Raw genomic sequence first — 22478 nt, 5'->3', positions numbered from 1 at the left:
TGAGGCTTTGCTGACTCAGAATGAAATAAGTCATCATACCTAAGGTTGATAGGCTAATGGGACTTGCTATGGTTTAGGTTATAGGCAGCATAGTTTTAAATAATTTCCAGTTTTCAGAAAGTGAAAGGTGAATTAGAAGGGCATTGTAATACCATATATGGGAAGGAAGCCTTCTGTTGATCATTACCTCCTGCCAATCCTCCTTCGTCTAATGAATCAATACTCATTTCATCATGTTGGACATCAATTGAAAGGAGGAAAGAAGCACTGAGGATTGCAAGGGCACAGAGTATAATCTGAGTGGGGGACTTCAATGTTCTTTGCCAAGCGTGTCTCAGCCACCACCACTAATGACCGACCCTAAATCCTGAAGGATAAATCCAACGCACTGAGTCTGCAGCACATAGTAAGAGAACAGATACAAAATAAACATATACTTGGCTTTATCTTCATCAATTACTGGTTCATCTATCCGTGACAATGTTGGTCAGAGTGATCACTACGCAGTCTTAATGGAAACAAAGTCTTATCTTCATATGGAGGATAACATCTGTCCTGCAGTGTGATTGTACTAAATGGGATAGATTCAGAACTGTTTTAACAGCTCAGAAGTGAACATCCTTGAGACAGAATGAGCCGTCAGCAGCAGCAGAATTGTATTCAGCATGAAACTGTAATTTCATTGACCCTCCCATCCTTCACTCTGCCATCAACATCAAGCCAGGAAGTCAATCCAGGTTCAATAAGAAATGTAACAGAGCCAGGAGTACCACCAGGCACCTAGATGTTAGCTATTAACCTGATGAAGTCACAACATGAGCTTTTCAGGGTGTGTAGTGAATGGCCAAGTTTGTTGTTTATTCTAAATTCAAAAGTTAACAAAGGCTATATTTGTTTTAAAGGCTTTTCCTAATATTACAAAAGTTTTTTTGACAAACCAACATTTTTTAAAAAAAACAAGTTGTATCTTGTTTCAGAGAATCCTACATGTGGTTGGCTCTGGAGAAGATCTTTTTTCTTAAGGAAGTTATTGAGAAGGAGTCGCTTTTTATTCTGTTAGTCAGCTAAGTGGTGATTTTATTAATCTTTACATATTTGAGAAATGTTTTTCAGTTTTTTTTCCATTTCAACGTTATTTTCTGTGGGTAATGAAAGGAACTTTATTTTGTATATAAGGTATTCTTTAGGGTTAATGTTATTAAGGGCATATATGAGGTACAGTGGGAGATGGATAGCAGTTTAGAAACAGCTGGATCAGTCAGATAGATGGGTGATTGTCAGGAAAGGTAAGAAGATAATTCAAAAGTCTCTGGTGGCTTTTCCTCTTTCAAATAGATATTTAGTTTTTGGAGCTGTAGAAGGGGATTTTCTCTCTGAGGAAAATGGAAGGAGCAGTCAGTTTTTTGGACGCTCGGAATGATTCTTATGTTAAGCAACATTTAACAAAATTTAATAAAATTATTCTTATAGGGGACTGTCCTGTCAGGGGTATAGACAGGAGATTCTGTGCCAGTCAGCATAAATTTAGGATGGTTTGTTGCTTTCCTGGTTCTAGGATTAAGGATGTCTCTAAACATTTCAAGCATATTGTTAAAGGTGAGATCAAGAAGCCGGAAATTATTGTACACATTAGTAGGGATCACTTTTCTCGGGAAAAGATTAAAGCAGTACAGAGTGAATTTAAGAGGTTAGGTAAAACATTGAAAAATAATACCTTAAAAGTAGTAATTTCAGGTTTACTCCCAATGCCAAATTCAAACAAGGGAGGAAACAAAAGGTTAAAGGAGATAAATGGCTGAAGAACTGGTAGATTGTTCAGGGATTCAGGTTTTTGGACAATTGGAATGTCTTTTGGTATAGAAGACAACTATTCAAAAAGTGTGGATCTAACCTGAACTGGAAAGGGACCAATATCTTAGCAGGGAGATTTGCTCATTCCATTTAGGGAGACTTTATACTGATAGAGATTGGGAGTGGAGTAATTCTAAGTAGCAGTGTAAATAGAAGGATTGATAGGGAAGATTCTGAATGTGACGTGAGCACGTAAATTAGAAGGGAAAGACAAGAGAGATTTAGAGTACGTGGTAACTCTGAAGAACTAAATTGCACTTATTTCAATGCAAGGGGTCTTACAGGTAAGGCTGATGAACTCAGAGCATGTTTAAGAATATGGGATTGGGATGTTCAGCTATTACAGAACTTGACTGAGGGATGGACAGGACTTGGTAGCTCAATGTTCCAGGTTTTAGATGCTATAGAAAGGATAGGAAAGGAGATAAGAAAAGAAGGGGAGTGGCATTTTTGATTAAAGAATACATTGCTGCTGTAACTAGAGCAGGTATCTCTGAAAAACTGGCCAGTAAAAATATATGAGTAGAGATTAGAAATAAGGACAAAACGATAACTTTGACTTTATAGGTCCCCCAATAGTAAGAGGGAAATTGAGAAACAAATATGTAGGGAAATCTCAAATATATGTAATATGTCTCAGATATATATAATAAGGTTGCAATAATGGGGAATTTTAATTTTCCAAACATTGACCGGGGCTACAATACTGTTAAAAGTTTGGATGATAAAGAATTTTTCAAACGTGTTCAAGAAAACTTTCTTCATCAACATGTGGATGCTCCTGCTAGAGAGGAGAAAAACTAGACCTTCTTTTAGGCAATAAGTCAGGGCAGGTGTCTGACGTAAAAGTGGGGGTCCCTTTGGATCTAGCAATCATAATTCTATTAGTTTTAAAATGGTTATGGAAAAGGCTAAGCCCTCAGTAAAAGTTAAAGATTTTAATTGGAGTAAGGCAAATTTTGATGGTTTGAGGCAAAAACTTTCAAAAGTTGATTGGTGTAGACTGTTTGCAGGTAAAAGGACATCTGAGAAGTGGGAGGCGTTCAAGAGTGTGATGACAAGAGTTCAGAGGCATTGTTAGAGTGAAGGGTAAGGCTGGTAAGATTAAGGAACGATGAATAAAGATGTTGAGGTTCCAGTCAATAATAAAAGTGAATCTTATTTTAGATGTAGACAATTTGGCTCAATTGAATCTCTTAATCAATATAAAGAGAAGAGAGGCATTCTTGAGAAAGAAATCAGATTATAAAGTGGGGATACGAGATAGCATTGGCAAATAAGTTTGAGGATAATCCAAAGAGATTCTACAAATACATTAAGAGCAAAAGGGTAACTATTGAGAGGGTAGGGCCACTTCATGTCAGTTTTTACTGTGGAGAAAGAAATGGAGTCTAGAGAATGCAGAGAAATGAACTTTGATATTTTAAGAATAGTTCACCCATTACAGAAGAGGAAGCTCGGGAGGTTTCAGAGAATATAAAGGTAGGTAAATCTCCAGGACCTGATGTAATATATCCCAGAACATTGTGTGAAGTAAGTAAGTTAAGCTTAATGGTATTATCTGCTTTCTGAGGCATTTGTGCAGGAAGTATAGTGGCTCACAGGTCGCGCTCAGTCTCGTGGCATTTGTTTTCCATCTGCTGGCCAGTTTGAGGATATTGCACCTGTAGATGTTTAAAGTTTTCAAGAAGTTTTGTAGCTCAGGTTGTGGATGAGGTTTCAGACTTGCTTGCTGAACTGCTGGGTTTCGTCACCCTGCTGGGTAACATCGACAGTGCGCCTCTGGTGGAGTGCAGGTGTTCTATCCCGCTTGTTATTTATATGCCTCAGTTTGATGGTGTGTTTGGTACCACTTCTGGTTCTGTTTCTCGGTGGTTTGTATACAGGGTCTACTTTAATGTGTTTGTTGGAGGAGTTCTGGTTGGAATACCAGGCCTCCAGGAATTCCCTGGCAAGTCTGTTTGGCTTGTGTAATTATGACTGTGTTGTCCTAGACGAATTTGTCCCTTGTTGTCCATGTGTAGTCACCCGGGTGAGAATTGTTTGTGTCTCTCGTTGGCTAGTTGGTGTTCATGAATCCGTGTTGTCAATTTTCTTCTGGATTAGCCTATGTAGGGTTTCTCTTGGTCCTCGCATGTTATTTTGTCTATTAGCCCAGTTTTGCTGGTTTTGGGGATGGGATCCCTTACATTGATCAGGAGCTGTCGTAGGGTGTACCAGGCCTCCAGGAATTCCCTGGCGTGTCTTTGTTTGACATATACATCCTGCACGAATGCCCCAGAAAGCAGGTACTACCACATAGTTTAAAATATAAACCACCTATCAACAACCCACAGTAATGGAGGACAGCTGAACAGAACAGATGCAGAATGATAAGGGCCATGATCAATGATGCCCACACCACCTCCACAAATACAAGTGGGAAACTGTAGGCCAAAAACCTCGGTACTCCAACTCAACCAACTAGAAATAGATATTCTCACCGGAAGAGACCATCAGCATACAACAACAAAAGACTGGAACAAAGAAAAGAATAGCCCTACAAGATAAACTGTCCAAAATCACCTACAACAACGACAAGGACAATGCAAACTCATGGATTAAAAACTTCTTGAACGACACTTATAGACGCTGAGAAGACCGTACTCGTGTACGGACTGGATTATAACTACAGAGATGCCAAAAAGACTGATTTTCTGGCTGTGCTGGAATCGACACTACAGAGCAATGGACTCATGGAAGAAGTGCAACAGATCGTCAGATAGACAATAGTCCTGCCCCTCAGCAAAAAAAGGAAGTGGAACACATTCAACACAGAAGAGAGGAAAGCCCTGGAAAGACTCAAGAAAGGCAGGAACATTGTAATATCACCAGCAGACAAAGGACACATGGCAGTAATCCTCAATAGAGCCAAATACATTGAGAACGCTCATGCACTACATGCAGATACTGACACCTACCAACAGATGGCGATAGACCTGACACCACAGTTAGGAAACTGGATTACAATGACCCTGAAGAAATCACACAACTCAGGAGATATCAGCAAGATAGATGACCACAAAAACTATTGAAGCCAGAGGGATCCAGCACACCCTGCTTCTATGGAATCGCCTAGGTTCACAAGCTGGGAGTCCCCCTCAGACTCATTGTCTCACTGCCAGGTACACCAACATATAGACTGCCAAAGAACTACAACAGAAATAGAAATACTTCATGGACAACACTATCCACTCCATCCACTCCTCCTGAGAATTCCTCAACATCATCAAGGACACCAGGATAGAAGAGGACGAGATGATGATATCCTTCGATGTAACAGCACTATTTACACACATAAACGTTGATCTTGCCAAAGAAACAATTGCCACAGTGCTGGATGAATCAAGTAGGCAGGCAGCCCAGGACACCAACAACATCACTAAGGACACCACAATGAAACTACTAGATCTGTGTCTCACTTCACCTTCAATGACAGCATATATAGACAAATCAACGGAACACCATTGGGAATCTATACAAGGACTGGTTGCAGAAGCAGAATGCAAACATTAGAACGGACAGCACTCCCCAACTGTACAACCCAAAGTTTATGTCCTTTTTTTAAAATTCATTCACAGTATGAGGGTGTCACTGACTAGGTCAGCATTTATTGTCCATCATTAATTGCCCAAAGGGCAGTTATGAGTCAACCACATTCCTGTGGGTCTTGAGTTACATGTAGGCCAGACTGGGTTAGGATGGCAGTTTCCTTGCCTAAAGGACATTGGTGAACCAGATGGGTTGTTCTGACAACTGACATGGATTCATGGTCATCCTTAGATTCTTAATTCTAGATTATTATTGAATTCAAGATTCCACCCTCTGCCAGGGCAGGATTCGAACCCAGGTCCCCAGAACATTACCTGGTCTCCAGATTAACAGCCTAGAGATAATACCACTATGACATTGCTTCCCCTCTGATAAATAGATGACACCTTCATGATTATCAAATGCACAAAACTAGAAGAAACCCACTGACACATTAACAACATACTCGCCGGGATAAAATTCACAAAAGAAGAAGAGAACAACAACAGATTAACCCTCCTGGACATAACGGTAGAACAGAAAAACAACGGGGAGCTCCAGACTAGCGTATATAGACAGACCACACATACGGGCCAGATACTCCATCACACCAGCTACCACCCCAAAGCCCACAAAGACACTATTTAAATGAGCCACAATACATTGCAGCAACTAGGAACTACACAAAGCAGAGTAGAGGCACCTATACGGAGTCTTCAAAAGAAATGGATACCCGAAAGGCACAATCTGCCGTTACCTCTGAGACAGACCACAACAGGAACATACAACATGACCAGACTAACTAATCACCCTACTATATCAAGGACATTTCAGAGATGATCACAAAACTACTCAGACCCTTAGGTATCAGAGAAGCCCACAAACCAACGAGCACCCCATGACAGTTACTGACAAACATAAAGGATCCCATACCCAAAACCGGCAAAACTAGTGTAATGTACAAAATACCATGCAAATACTGTGAGAAACACTAGATAAGCCAAACTGGAAGAAAACTGACAATACAGATATGTGAACACCAACTAGCCACCAACAGACATGACCATCTCACTGCACACAGACATGAGGGACACAGATTTGATTGGGAAAGCACAGCCATAATCACACACGCTAAACAGAGACACACCAGGGAGTTCCTGGAGGCCTGGCATTCCAAATCGAACTCCTCTAACAAACACATTGAATTAGACCCCTGTGTACAAACCACTGAGAAACAGAACCAGAAGTAGTACCAAACATCCTAACAAACGATGTATATAACTAACTAGTGGGACAGAACACCAACGCTTCACCAGAGGCGCACTGACGATGTTACCTAGCAGGGGGACGAAACGTTTGCAACCAAACCCACCAGTTCAGTGCGCTTGTCTACACCCTTAAAAAGGAACATTTTGAAGGCATATGGGCCTGGTGCAGTCAGGTAGGACTAGTTTAGTTTGGCATTCTGTTCACCATGGACTGGCTGGATCGAAAGTCTGTTTCAGTGCTGTATGTCTCTATGATTATAAGCATGCTAAACCATGGAAGCTGTTTACCAGGGTAAGAACTAAGAGGCAGTTATAACAATTATTGTTGAAATATACAGCATCCACAGAGAAACATGGTTAATTTTTCTATAATGTCTCTAACAGGTGTCTTGCAGAAGTTCAACATTACCTCCTTCCTCTAGTATCTATGCCCCTCTTAATAAAGGTGCAAACTCTAGGTTCTTTATTAAATGCTCTCTCCACTTGTCTTGCCATCATCAATGATCTGAGCATCTATATACCCAGGTCCCTCTGTTCCTGCAGCCACCTGTTAGCTCTCAACTGAAACGCTGTGTGCAGTCATGGGTGCCACATTGTAAAAAAGTTGTGGATGCATTGGAGAGAAATGATGTACAAGAATGGTTCCAGGAATGGGAAACTTCTGTTCTGAGGATAGTTTGAAGAAGCTGGGACTGTGCATCTTGGAGGGAAGAAGGGTGACAGGAGATTTGATAGAAGTTTTCAAAATCATGAGCAACATAATCATCCCTACACCACACTTTTAAATCAAAATACTGCAGGTGCTGAAAATTTGAATAAAAAGTCAGAAAATGCTGGAAGGACTTAGAGAGCAGCAGAATTAATATTTCAAGTTGATGATAATCCTTAATCAAAAGAGACATTATAGAAAAATTAAACATGTTTCTCTGTGGATGCTGTATATTTCAACAATAATTGTTAATTCTCCAACAAAGGAACACCCAATTTTCAGATCGTAACTCTGCTTCTCCACAAATGCTGCAAGATGCAGTGTATTTCCAACATTTTTTATTACATTTCAGATTTATAGCATTTTGTGTTAGTTGGCTTGCCTTTAGCATCTTATGAACATACATCCCTACGTATGTCTTTATGTTCTTCCAGAGCATTAAGTCTTCATTCGTTTTGAATACAATCGCTATGGTGTTTAAACAAAATTCATCTCATGAATATTTACATATTTTTATGAATTTCACTGCCACTTTTTAGCTCATTCAGTCTTATCCTTTGTGTTTCCTTTGACCTTTTAAAAGTATTGACTGCATGTCATTTAATGACATTTACAAATTGCAACATAATAACCTATATGGCCATTATTCGTTGCTATAAACAATGAACAGAAGTAACTCCAGAACCGAACACAGCTGAGCACTACAACCTACTTGTAAACACCATAAAAATGCCTTAACTTCTCCTCATTGTTTTCTGTCTTTTAACCAATTTTTAATCCAGATTGCTATTCTTCACATTTTACACTCCTAAACCCTTCATTTGCAACCTCAGTGTGGTGTCTTATCAAAGTCCATGCACAGAATTCTACCAATGACAAAGTTTCCCTCCTTGACAACAGAGAGGTTGGCAGCAAATGAATTCCTGCCCACTAAAGATGCCCCGCAGTTATTTAATACACCGAGGAACATGAATCAGTCAGAGGTATGACTTCCTTTTGACACGGGAATATGTTCCCTCCACTGCCGACGCTACTACCTGTATTCACAAAGTGCTCGATCATCAGGAATATGAAAGTGGTGATCTTGTGTGTGAAGAGGAGGCTGAGGGATAAAAATACAGAAAACGCTGGAGAAACCCATAGATCTGGCAGCATCTGCGGAAAGAGTAGCAGAGATACTGTTTTAAGCCTTACGTAGCTCTAAGATCCAGGGCAGGGCAGGGAGAGCGGGCATAAAGGGGATGGATGTTGTCATTTGAAGTGTAGATTGAAGAGAGTGCACAGTGGCAGCCTCACCTTGAGCGAAATTTGCTTGATGTGGAAAGAGTGTCAGTTGATAGCTCTTCCCTCACTGCTTGCAATGTTGAGGACAAAGCAGAAGGAAGCTCTTAAGTGACTATTTTCTTAATGGAGTGAATGACAGCAGGCTGCTCCAAGCCCCACTAGAAAATTACAAACAGGTAGTCTTACCAGTGGGGTTAAATAAAATTCTAAATCTACTGAATTTCCCATAGATCATGTGTGCTACCCATTCTAATTAAGAGTAAAGTTATCACACATATAGATGAAGAGAAAATAGCTGGGCCTTGCCAGATATGAAAAGAGCTGATTGTGTTTCACAACTTTAATATAATTCTTGGAATCTGGGACTTTAAAATTTTGCTGTCACAGATGCTAAGCTAACAGGCCTACAATTACACAGATTAATTGCCTCATCAATTCTACGGCATGTGTTAAAAATCAGTAGTGCCTTGAATTATAATCTTGGTGTTTCTGTAATTGTGTCCCTAATTTCCTGTGAGATGGCAGCATGTATCCATCCTTGGCATTTTGTCTTCCTTTAACTTAAATAATATTCCTCAGCAAGTATTTGTCTTAGACGTGGTTTGCAACCTTATGTCAGGGGCAGATGAGCAGATGGGTAGAAGCTAGAACTTCAGACCTGAATTTCAAGATTACATATATTGGGATACTTGAGTTTGTTAAGTATGGCCTCCTGCTTTCATCTTATGTTTGGAAAGCACTAGCTGTGAATATAATTTATCATTTTGTATGTCCTCCATTAACTGTGGAACTACAAGAAGGTTAAAAGTGGATTAGCCCATCAGCAAGCACTGCGATCATGATGTAAACTTTATCCATGCATGCTCTCCCCAAATGTAGGACCTTGAAGCCCTTTCTTTGACAGATTAATAAATGTTGGTTTGTCATTGCCTTACACACTCAGTGACAGGGTGAGGGGCTTTGTCCCAAGTCTACCTCAACTGCTAGTCACATTATTCTGAACTACACACTATCGAGGCATTCGAACCAACCAGCTCTTGAGATATGATTACTTTGTCAGCAATGTAAGTGTGAGATATGCTATATAAAATATTTAATCAGCTGGTTTCACCAATTACACTTTTGTCAAATGAATTGTGACTCTAATAAAAGCAAAATACTTTGGATGCTAAAAATACAAAATAAAAACAGGAAGTGTTTCAGATATTCAGCAGGTCTGGCAGTATCTGGAGAGAGAGAAACTATTCTAACATTTCCAGTCCATTATGACCATTCTTCAGAACTTAAAGGGGCTGAAAAATGATACTTTTATTATGATGTACATAGAGGGAGAGGAAGAGTGAATTGAACAGAAGCTGAGTTGTACAGAAGGCAGCTCGCTATCACCTTCTCTACGGCAACTGGGAGTTAATATTGAATATTAATGTGGGTGGAAATAATGGTTGTCTGCCTTCTGTGGCTAGAGAAGTTTCCTGCCTTCTCATGGGCAAAATGGATGGTTTTGCACCATCTGTGGCACCATATCTGCTCTTTTTCATGACTTACCCAAATTAAATCTTGTGCCCATAACTTTAATCCTAATAAATTCTTTCTATTTGAACTAAGATTTAAATTATGGGTTTCCTGCTTTTACAGTGGCCTCAAAAGTCTTCTAACTATCTTTGTCTGTTTATTTTGTTTTACGTGGCCTCCTTTATCACCTCAATTCTGCTTAATTGTGATGTCAGCATAAAGTGCTCCAATGGCGCCTGATTTCCCTGCTGTAGCTGACCATCACAAGGGCTGCAGACCATCTGAAAGGAAGATGACAATCCAGGTCCATTATCTGCAGAACAGCCAAAATTAGGTGGCAGATAACAAAGTGTGGAGCTGGATGAACACAGCAGGCCAAGCAGCATCTCAGGAGCACAACAGCTGACGTTTCGGGCCTAGACCCTTCATCAGAGAGGGGAATGGGGAGAGGGTTCTGGAATAAATAGGGAGAGGGGGAGGCGGACCGAAGATGGAGAGAAAACAAGATAGGTGGAGAGAGTATAGGTGGGGAGGTAGGGAGGGGATAGGTCAGTCCAGGGAAGATGGACAGGTCAAGGAAGCGGGATGAGGTGGTAGGTGGGAAATGGAGGTGCGGCTTGAGGTGGGAGGAAGGGATGGGTGAGAGGAAGAACAGGTTAGGGAGGCAGAGACAGGCTGGGCTGGTTTTGGGATGCAGTGGGGGGAGGGGACGAGCTGGGCTGGTTGTGTGGTGCAGTGGGGGGAGGGGAAGAACTGGGCTGGTTTTGAGATGCAATGGGGTAAGGGGAGATTTTGAAGCTTGCGAAGTCCACATTGATACCATTTGGCTGCAGGGTTCCCAAGCGGAATATGAGTTGCTGTTCCTGCAACCTTCGGATGGCATCATTGTGGCACTGCAGGAGGTCCATGATGGACATGTCGTCTGAGGAATGGGAGGGGGAGTTGAAATGGTTTGCGACTGGGAGGTGCAGTTGTTTGTTGCGAAGCGAGTGGAGGTGTTCTGCAAAGCGGTTCCCAAGCATCCGCTTGGTTCCCCCAATGTAGAGGAAGCCACACCGGGTGCAATGGATACAATATACCACATTGGCAGATGTGCAGCTGAACATCTGCTTGATATGGAAGGTCATCTTGGGGCCTGGGATGGGGGTGAGGGAGGAGGTGTGGGGGCAAGTGTAGCACTTCCTGCGGTTTCAGGGGAAGGTGCCGGGTGTGGTGGGGTTGGAGGGGAGTGTGGAGCGAACAAGGGAGTCGCGGAGAGAGTGGTCTCTCCAGAAGGCAGACAAGGGTGCGGATGGAAAAATAGCTTGGGTGGTGGGGTCAGATTGTAGATGGCGGAAATGTTGGAGGATGATGCATTGTATCCGGAAGATGGTGGGATGGTATGTGAGAACGAGGGGGATCCTCTTTGGGCGGTTGTGGCGGGGGCGGGGTGTGAGGGATGTGTTGCGGGAAATGTGGGAGACGCGGTCAAAGGCGTTCTCGACCACTGCGGGGGGAAAGTTGCGGTCCTTGATGAACGTGGACATCTGGGATGTGCGGGAGTGGAATGCCTCATCCTGGGAGCAGATGCGGCGGAGGCAGAGAAATTGGGAATAGGGCATGGAATTTTTGCAGGAGGGTGGGTGGGAGGAGGTGTATTCTAGGTAGCTGTGGGCGTCGGTGGGCTTGAAATGGACATCAGTTTCTAGCTGATTACCTGAGATGGAGACTGAGAGGTCCAGGAAGGTGAGGGATGTGCTGGAGATGGCCCAGGTGAACTTGAGGTTGGGGTGGAAGGTGTTGGTAAAGTGGATGAACTGTTCGAGCTCCTCTGGGGAGCAAGAGGTGGCGCCGATACAGTCAGCAATGTAATGGAGGAAGAGGTGGGGTTTGGGGCCTGTGTAGGTGCAGAAGCGGGACTGTTCAACGTATCCTACAAAGAGGCAGGCATAGCTTGGGCCCATGCGGGTACCCATGGCCACCCCCTTTGTCTGTAGGAAGTGGGAGGAATCGAAAGAGAAGTTGTTGAGGGTGAGGGCGAGTTCGGCTAGGCGGATGAGGGTTTCGGTGGAGGGGGAGTGGTTGGGCCTGCTGGACAGGAAGAAGCGGAGGGCCTTGAGGCCATCTGCATGAGGAATACAGGTGTATAGGGACTGGATGTCCATGGTGAAAATGAGTTGTTGGCGGCCACGGAATTGGAAGTCCTGGAGGAGGTGGAGGGCGTGGGTGGTGTCACGGACGTAGGTGGGGAGTTCCTGGACCAAATGGGAGAAAATGGAGTCCAGATAGGTGGAGATGAGTTCGGTGGGACAAGAACAGGCTGAGACAATGGGTCGACCAGGGCAGGCAGGTTTGTGGATTTTGGGAAGGAGATAGAAACGGGCCGTGCGGGGTTGGGGAACAATGAGGTTGGAGGCTGTGGGTGGGAGGTCCCCTGAGGTGATGAGGTCATGGATGGTGTTGCAGATGATGGTTTGGTGCTCGGGGATGGGGTCATGATCAAGTGGGCGGTTGGAGGTGGTGTCGGAGAGTTGGCGTTTGGCCTCGGTGATGTAGAGGTCAGTGCGTCATACTATCACTGCGCCACCCTTGTCTGCGGGTTTGATGGTGAGGTTGGGGTTGGAGTGGAGGGAGCGGAGGGCTGCCCATTCTGCAGGGGAGAGGTTGGAGTGGGTGAGAGGGGTGGAGAGGTTGAGGCGGTTGATGTCTCGACGGCAGTTGGAGATGAAGAGGTCAAGGGAGGGTCGGAGGCCTGGGGATGGAGGGAGGGTTAGGTTCCCGGTGAAAGAAGTAAGCGTGGAGGCAGAGGCAGCGGAAAAACTGCCTGATGTCCAAACGTGACTGGTATTCTTTGATGTGTGGGTGGAGGGGGACAAAGGTGAGCCCCTTGCTTAGGACTGACCGTTCGTCCTCAGTCAGTGGGAGGTCTGCAGGAATGGTGAAGATGTGGCAGGGCTCAATGTGGCTGCCCCTCTGGGGTTGCTGGCTGTGGAGGTTGTGGGCGGGGTTCTGTCGGCGTCGGCCGTGGTCGGTGTTCCGTCGGCATCGGCTGTGGGCAGAGCAGGGTGGGCGGCAGCAGCAGCGGTGAGGGTGGTGTGTGTGGTGTTGTAACTGGAAGTGGAGGCAGTGACTGCAGCAGCGGTCGCGGAAGTGGTGTGCCCGGCGGTGGCGGAAGTGGCATCATTGGTGGGGTCACTGGCCGTGTCCTCGTGGTCAATGGCGGCGGATACATGGTGGGGGAGGGACAGGCTCGGGATTTGGGAGGTGCAGGAATCCTCTTGTGGGTGACAGGTGCCAGTGAGTTTGTTGTACTTACGATTTTTGGTGTCCAGTAAAGCTGAATAGAACTGGATGTTCAGTCTGTGGATCCTGCGGAGGATAAAAAACAGGAGAGGTCCTTTGCTGGTCTGGGAGAGGGAGGCTCTGAGCTGGGGCAGGCTGAATTGCAGAAAAATTAAGTGGCAACATCTTTTAACTGGCACAATGGATCATTGCAGGAACATCCGATCATATATTTATTTTACTTATGAAATTAAATTTTATCAATTCATCCTCTGCTACCCTGTAACATGCATTTTTCCTTGTTCGTGCAAGCACTTGTTACTGAAGTTATGTAAGCAAAAAATCTGACTGTTTATTTCTTTACATTGAATTACATGTATAGTAGTTAAATACATATGTAATTGGCAATGGCTCAGCCATGTAATAATCCAAGCTCTGTTGCAACCAAAGAGACAGAGAGAGGGGCAAAGAGAGGAATCAGTTTACCCTCCTGAACTGTTTGTGCCTGAGGTTGGACAGCATGTCTGCTTGTCCATCCATATGGTTCTTGTGTGCAGTTCAGTACTAAGTGCTCTGATGCCTGCATTACTAACTCAGCAGTGGCTTTGAGATTTCTGCAAGTTGAGCACCAATTAAACTAGCCAAATTGCATAAATTCCTTTTAAAAGGGAAACATATTCTGATTGCAATAGATGCTAAAGGCGTCTATGAAAGTGTTTCTTCAAAGAAAGAGGAGTAATGGAGTGGATCAGAGAAAAAAATCCCCAGGTTTCCTCATCAGCACTAGAGGCCTTTGTGGAGAAGTTGAAAAGGAGTAGACATATGTTTATTCGGGCTGGTGGAATAATGGTGTAGTTAGGAGACCAGTGAAAACAAGGAATTTGGCCCTGAGAAAGCATTCAGTGACTTCACGCATGTTGCCTATGTAAGGATATAAATTTTTAAATGCCATTTCAGACTCGCTATTTACTTCACACATAACAACCTTGCACACTGCATAATGTGCCTCATCAGGTCTCATGGCTGCATTTGAATTCTCCACCTTGCCCACACACATTGTTTTTTTTCTGCAGGATTTACAACCACATTGTTTAACTTCAACATACTTCTAACTCTTTGGCTGTGATAAACGCAACATACAAAACACTTTGCTTCCCACTCATTGACAAACTTCACTCTCTCTTGCATGACCAGATGGCACATAGCCCCAAGGAACAGCAAAGAAACAATGTCAGCAAGCATGGCTGCATGTCCTGCCCTTACCATGGCTGTATCATTGAAAGAACCTGGCTAATGAAATGCTCCCGTCGTTCTTATCTTCTTGAATCACAGTTCAATTCATCCTGAAATCTGATATGAAGAATAAACTGCAGACAATGTAATGGTTTTTAAGAAGGATTTGTTGTAGAGAGGTGTTGCCAGTGGTCACAGAATGTCTGCCTCCGAAACAGTGGGTAAACAGCTTTGAGAGCCCTGGGTATTTTTTTAATTAGACATAAGAAGCATGATTGGTTGGAGTTAAGCTCACACTGATCAAGAGTTTTAGTTCTGCTTTCAATTGAAGTTGAATTTGAGGTTTGAAGGTACTAGATGCAGCTCTCTTTGCTGCAAATAAAAGGTTGAGTTCCTTCTCTGCTGCTAGATTGTTTATTGCGGAGTTCCATTCTCCTCTTCTTGGAGGCTTAGTGGTTAGCACTGCTGTCTCGCAGCACCAGGAACCCAGGGTTTAATTCCACCCGCGAATGACTGTTTGTGGAGTTTACACATTCTCCCCATGCCTGCGTGGGTTTCTTCCAGGTGTTCTGGTTTCCTCCCACAGTCAGAAGATGTGCAGGCCAGGTGGATTGACCATGCTAAATTGTCCATAGTGTCCAGGGATGTGTAGATTAGGTCATGAGGGGATGGGTCTAGGTGGGATGCTCTGAGAGTCAGTGTGGACTTGTTAGGCCAAAGGGCATGTTTCCACACTGTAGGGATTCTATGAGTAGAGACTGGAGATGTGAGAAATTCTGTTTTGCTAAATTCTCCTTTGCCAAGGGTGTGTTTATGGAATGCTGCCATTTTGGAACAGTTGATGTTTAGTAGCTAACTAATATGTATTATTTTTGTTAAGTATTTCAATTGAATTAAAATTATGCTAATTTCTTATTGTTTGTATTTTAATTGTGGAGTAAGACTAAAGTGTATATTTGCTTAAAGCCTAGTAGTTTAAACAATCAAATCACATTTGGAACATAGCACCATACACTTACTTTAAATAAGATAAATGCTAGGGTTTAGGCTATCTGCCTTTATATATTTTGAGGGGGTTTTATGTGGTCCATAATACCTTGGCCCATTTATATTCAATCCATTGTCCCTTGCTCCAAATCTCTCATTTTGCAGTTGTGCTTTCAGATGCACAAAACTACTTCGCCAGCCAGTGCTGACGAAGACTGAAGTGCAAGAACAAGAACATACTGCTGAGAAAGAAATATTATCACCTCATGTGAATCAATGGCCATGATCTCAGAGCAGACATTAGCACTGTGTATACTTAGGAGGGTGATATAAAAATGACATTTGCACTAAGCCAGTGAACGGATGCAACAATGTCATGGGGAAGGAATGGCACGTATGTCAGCTCTCCTGAGAGCAAGATCACAGATGGGTTGTGCTGTGGAGGATTTTAATGGGATAGCACACAGGAAGAGTCTGCTGTGCATGTGCATACTGTGCATTGGTCAGCTTGTCAGAGAGCCTGATGTCATTGTTAAGAAACTTGGATAAGTCAGGCTTCAATTTAGCATAGGGTTTCAAGAAGTGTTTGGACTCCTTCTGACTTGAAGAATTGAGTGAACTGATCAAACAACATAGCATACAGCACTTCCACTTACTGCAACAACAAAAGAAAGCCAAAAACATCACACCTGAATGTTGTGTGGTGAACTCTTTAAAGCAATGCCAGTAGGGGGCTCATTCAGATGTGTTTGTGTTTAGGAGAAGGTGTTTCAGGACCTGCAAGACCCAAAATAGCAGAATGGGTACCAAATCTGATTGACATCACTGCCTGCCAATACTAAGTACTTCTGATGCACTTGAAGTGCCCACGCTATTACCTTTGCTAAAATGGAAATTGGGGTGGGTACTGTAGGAGGTCACAAAGAGTGATCTCTGCTATTTTTTGTACTTTGGAGCTCCTGTAACACTGAAAACAGAAGTGCTGGGGCAGTTGAATTTTTCAGACAAAGTTTGTAAATCTTAACAGTATTACAGCCTATCAATTCAGTGGGGGACTCATGAATATTTATCAATTTGCACACTAACACCGCGGAAACTGTAAACAGAACCAATGTTAACAATGAGATTGAATTACACTTCTTATGAATAATTCATTCTATTGCACTACAAAGCTTTCCAAATACTTTAACAAATGGCATTTAGAGCTTGCTTGTGGTGATAGATCTCTGCTCAAAAAGCAACAACAAAATTAAAGCATTACAATAATTGATTTTTAACCACATAGAACAACCATTGCCATCAGGTTAAATTCTTGTGGGTTAAATTGGATAAGACCCTAAAATGGGACTGCAGTGTGGAATTAATCCGTGTCTGTTTATTGGTCTGTAGCCAGCATCTCTAATATTGTTAAGTTTTTAAACAACCGTTCAAAGTTCCATGGTTTATGATGGTTTTGGATTAACATGAATTTCAGTTGTCTCATTGTTTTAATAATTTATTCCTTAACAGGAGTTTTATTCAAAGAGCATTATAACTTTTGAACTCAGACATAACTTAATTGTTTTGCAGGCACTTTCTCTTTATTTGTTTTGCAGATTTTAGTCTAAAGGATTTTGGAAATGCCTAGGTTTTTAAAAATACAAGGTCAATGAAAAGACATATTGAACCTTAAAAAAACACATTTCTTAGAAACCACATTGCACCAGAATTGCTCGATAACAAGGTGTAGAGCTGGATGAATACAGCAGGCCAAGCAGCATCATAGGAGCAGGAAGGCTGATGTTTCGGGCCCAAACCCTCCTGTTATCTCTGAAGCCTTCCTGCTCCTATGATGTGGCTTGTCCTGCTGTGTTGATCCAGCTCTACACCTTGTTATCTTGGATTCACCGGCATCTGTAGTTCCTATTATCTCTGATACAACCAGAATCGCTAGTCTTGGTTGCTTGAATTCATTTCAGAGAAGTGCCTGAGATATCACAATGTGGAGCTGGAGGAACACAGCAGGTGTTGACCTCCCAGTTGCGAGCCACTTCAACTCCCCCTCCCACTCCCTTGGTGACATGTCCATCCTGGGCCTCCTCCAGTGCCACAATGATGCCACCCAGGAACTGGAGGAACAACACCTCATATTCTGCTTTGGAAGCCTACAACCCAATGGTCTCAATGTGGACTTTACCAGCTTCAAAATCTCCCCACCCCCGACCTCATCCCAAGACCAGCACCGACCCCCTCCTCACCTCCTTGATGTGGCCATCTTCTCTCCCACCTATCCGCATCTTCCACCTCACCGACCAATCCCCACCACTACTTATCTACACTCACGTTTACTAGCTTCAGCCCCAACTCATTGACCTGTCTGTCTTTTCTCTCATCTATTCGCTCCTCCCACCTCACTGACCAATTCCACTACTGCATATTTACATTCACCTTTATTAACTCCACTTCCTCCTCCTTGCAATGTCCATCTTCTCTCCAACCCATCCGCTCTACCATCTACCTGCTATGCCCGCCTCCCCCCTCTGTTTAGTTCAGAGCCCCCTTCCCCTTCCCCATTTCAGAAGAAGGGTCCTAACCCGAAACACCAGCTTTCCTGCGCCTCTGATGCTGCCTGGCCTGCTGTGTTCCTCTAGCTCCATACTGTGTTATCTCAGGCTCCAGTATTTGCAGTTCTTACTATCTTTCAGAGAAAAACCTGACTGGTTCACAACTGGGTTTAATGGTTATTCTATTCTTCCAGACCTTGGACTTTGTGTTTGGATCTTTCAGTTGAGGAAAGCCTGCTAGAGAACAAGCTGCTCAATCCATGACTTCCGTTTCTGAATTACTTTTGTTGTGAGATCAGGGATATACCTAGTTGTTTTTCTGGAAGATTGGCTGAAATTACTTGTATTTAATTCATTTGTGGTGTTTGCAGCCTTCTCATGGCCTAGCCAGTATCTGTTGGCATTCCATAATTGACTTTGAGAAGGTAGTGGTGAGTTGCCTTCCTGAACCACTGCAGTCCAGCCCAAGCTATGCCTGCCTCTTTGTAGGTTACGTGGAACAGTCCCTCTTCTGCACCTACACAGGCTCCAAATCCCACCTCTTCCTCCGTTACATTGATGACTGTATTGGCGCCACCTCTTGCTCCCCAGAGGACATCGCACAGTTCATGCACTTCACCAACACCTTCCACCCCAACCTCAAGTTCACCTGGGCCATCTCCAGCACATCCCTCACCTTCCTGGACCTCTCAGTCTCCATCTCAGGTAACCAGCTAGAAACTGATGTCCATTTCAAGCCCACTGACTCCCATAGCTACCTAGAATACACCACTACCCACCCACCCTCCTGCAAAAATTCCATGCCCTATTCCCAATTCCTCTGCCTCCGCCGCATCTGCTCCCAGGATGAGGCATTCCACTCCCGCACATCCCAGATGTCCACGTTCTTCAAGGACCGCAACTTTCCCCCCGCAGTGGTCGAGAACACCTTTGACCACGTCACCCACATTTCCCGCAACACATCCCTCACACACCGCCCCCGCCACAACCGCCCAAAGAGGATCCCCCTCGTTCTCACATACCACCCCACCACCCTCTGGATACAACGTATCATCCTCCGACACTTCCGCCATCTACAATCCGACCCCACCACCCAAGCTATTTTCCCATCCCCACCCTTGTCTGCCTTCCGTGGCTCCCTTGTCCGCTCCACACTCCCCTCCAACCCCACCACACCCGGCACCTTCCCTTGCAACCGCAGGAAGTGCTACACTTGCCCCCACACCTTCTCCCTCACCCCCATCCCAGACCCCAAGATGACCTTCCACATCAAGCAGATGTTCACCTGCACATCTGCCAATGTGGTATATTGTATCCATTGCACCCGGTGTGGCCTCCTCTACATTGGGGAAACCAAGCGGAGGCTTGGGGACACCTCCGCTCGGTTCGCAACAAACTACTGCACCTCCCAGTCGCGAACCATTTCAACTCCCCCTCCCATTCCTCAGACGACATGTCCATCCTGGGCCTCCTGCAGTGCCACAATGATGCCACTCGAAGGTTGCAGGAACAACAACTCATATTCCGCTTGGGAACCCTGCAGCCCAATGGTATCAATGTGGACTTCACCAGCTTCAAAATCTCCCCTTCCTCCCCTGCATCCCCGAACCAGCCCAGTTCTTCCCCTCCCCCCACTGCACCACACAACCAGCCCAGCTCGTCCCCTCCCCCAACTGCATCCCAAAACCAGCCTAGCCTGTCTCTGCTTCCCTAACCTGTTCTTCCTCTCAACCGTCCCTTCCTCCCACCTCAAGCCGCACCTCCATTTCCTACTTACCACCTCATCCCGTCTCCTTGACCCGTCCGTCTTCCCTGCTGACCTATCCCCTCCCTACCTCCCCACCTCTACTCTCCTCTCCACCTATCTTGTTTTCTCTCCATCTTCGGTCCGCCTCCCCCTCTCCCTAATTATTCCAGTTCCCTCTCCCCATCCCCCTGTCTGATAAAGGGTCTAGGCCTGAAACGTCAGCTTTTGTGCTCCTGAGATGCTGCTTGGCCTGCTGTGTTCATCCAGCTTCACACTTTGTTATCTTATACCCAAAATGCTGTTATTTTGTACTTAGCATATGCCAAAACTCCACAGACAACCACACATGGTCAGTGATTTGACCATACATGCAAGAACATCAGATTGACAGCATTTGGAAACTGAAATTTGTATTCTGCATTCTTTCTAATGGCTTCAAGAATAACCATTGTGGGCTAGAAAGCATTCTTATTTTGAAAGCGAATTTCTGCAGTAGGTATTACGTATTTACTTCCTCGATCTGATGCACCTGTCTCTGTCTGCCTGTTTCTCTCTGTCAGCATGTCGCATTTTCATTGAATGGGTTTTGGCTAAGTAATAAGTTGTTTTTTTTGTTTATTAAAGAAATTTTATGTCTAATTTTCATTGAATGGGACATTGTAAGTCGAATATATGATTGGTTATATAGGACTCAAGTAAAATACTTCTATTTTATGCTGCATGCATTGGGACTACAGTGAGAGTGCAATCCGTTCATCTTGGTCCCAACATATTTGAAAAGGAACAATACGTAGAGCTGCAACATTAGGGGAAATCGTCATATTGATAGCCAGTGCTATCATAATATGCTAAATGGTCTTCTTTGCATTTTGATAATTCAGTGGGGTTATGTAATTCTGTGACAGAATTTCTTCATGCATCAAAGTTTCAAAAGGAACTTTCTTCGAGCTAGAAAATATTTTACTCCAGGCTTTCAGGTATAATTATTATTATGCAGAGGTAAATTTCCAGTGCATTATCTGTTTTATAGTTTTCAATATTCGTGTTTCAGTGGAATTAGAGCCAGAATCAGAATATCCTGTTACGGTTTTGACAGAAAAGAAAGCTTTATTCTGGAGTCCAAATCTAAACTGACAAATTGATTGGATAGCTACTGTTTCTTATTCTCGTTTATGTTTTGCTGAGTAAGAACGTTATTTTGTTGAATGTGAGTTTTCTAGACAGGGTGGTTTAACTTCTCTAATTAGACTCCTGGAACCTGCAGATTTTATTCCCTACAAGAATTATATTGAAAATCAGATTACTACTGCAGTTAGGTTTTGCAGAAACTGAAATTTGTAAATGCTAGAATTCTAAACAGAGAAGTAACTCAACAATCTTTTCATTTCGTAGACAACTTATATTTCAACAGAAGAAAGTTAAATTCATTTTCTACATTTATTTCCTGTACTCCATGAAATTAAAATCATATAGAAACCAGTCCACATAGCTGCCAGTGTCCACTACTCTCTCACCTACGGGCTTCACTGATTATTAATTTCAAGTGATCATTTTCAGTCATTTTTCTCAGTTTTTGGATAAATTGTTAAATAAACTATTACTGGCAAAGCCTACTCTGCTGATTCTTCTTGTTCTTGGGTGTGCTGGAACAAATCTCCCAGAATCCATGAATGGCAGCCGAAGTGCCCCCTTTCTGCAAAAATAATGCACAAAGTAAAGCAACTTCTCTTTGGTGACCACACATATCATCTGCAGTATGACTGTGCAATTCATTGGTTAATAAGGAAGCCTGTAACCTGATGTCAAAAAATGGCCCTCCTCTGTCCGCTTCTACATGGCAATATGAAATATATTAACCTTGTATCTAGACTAATTAGCTTTTCTTAACCTCAGATGTCTTTCATGTTAGAAGCAAATACATGTAAATGCCTTCACTTTCTTCTCAGTAAAACAATCTAAGCTCTCCTATGATCTCCAATAATCAAACCACCCAGGCTTGCTATTTATTAGATGTAGAACAGGTCACATGATCCCCTCCATTTACTCTAAATTTGAAGTTGCAATGCCATCATTAGTAATTACATATTAATCTTTGCAGCACAATTGAAAGAGATTCATTACTTACAGAGTCAAATGCATTATTCAGGAGGAATGAAGAATTTCTAGTGCTGTGCTTGGCATTTATTAAGGATATATTGGAATATAAAATCAGTGCTTCCATTAGGAGCCACGATCAAGAGAAGTGCAGGCCAGAGCCTAAAGTACTGTGACATAACTTTGCCTGTGTTCACTTTAGTCTGGCTTTTCATTACAGTTGAGGGAGTGCTAAATTAACTTTTCATTACAAATGAGGGAGTGTTAAGTTAACTGACTCTTGTTCAGTTGTGAATATTACAAAATAGCTAAGTTCCAGCAGTATCTGACGCAAGCTTTCTTTGCAATTGAAGAAAGTAAAGTAACAATTTCTGAAGGATGAATAATGATAAAAATTTTGAAGATTGCACGTAAATTTC

This window comes from Stegostoma tigrinum, chromosome 10, assembly GCF_030684315.1.
Source record: "Stegostoma tigrinum isolate sSteTig4 chromosome 10, sSteTig4.hap1, whole genome shotgun sequence".
Taxonomy (NCBI): domain Eukaryota; kingdom Metazoa; phylum Chordata; class Chondrichthyes; order Orectolobiformes; family Stegostomatidae; genus Stegostoma; species Stegostoma tigrinum.
Note: the sequence above shows the minus strand (reverse complement) of the source record.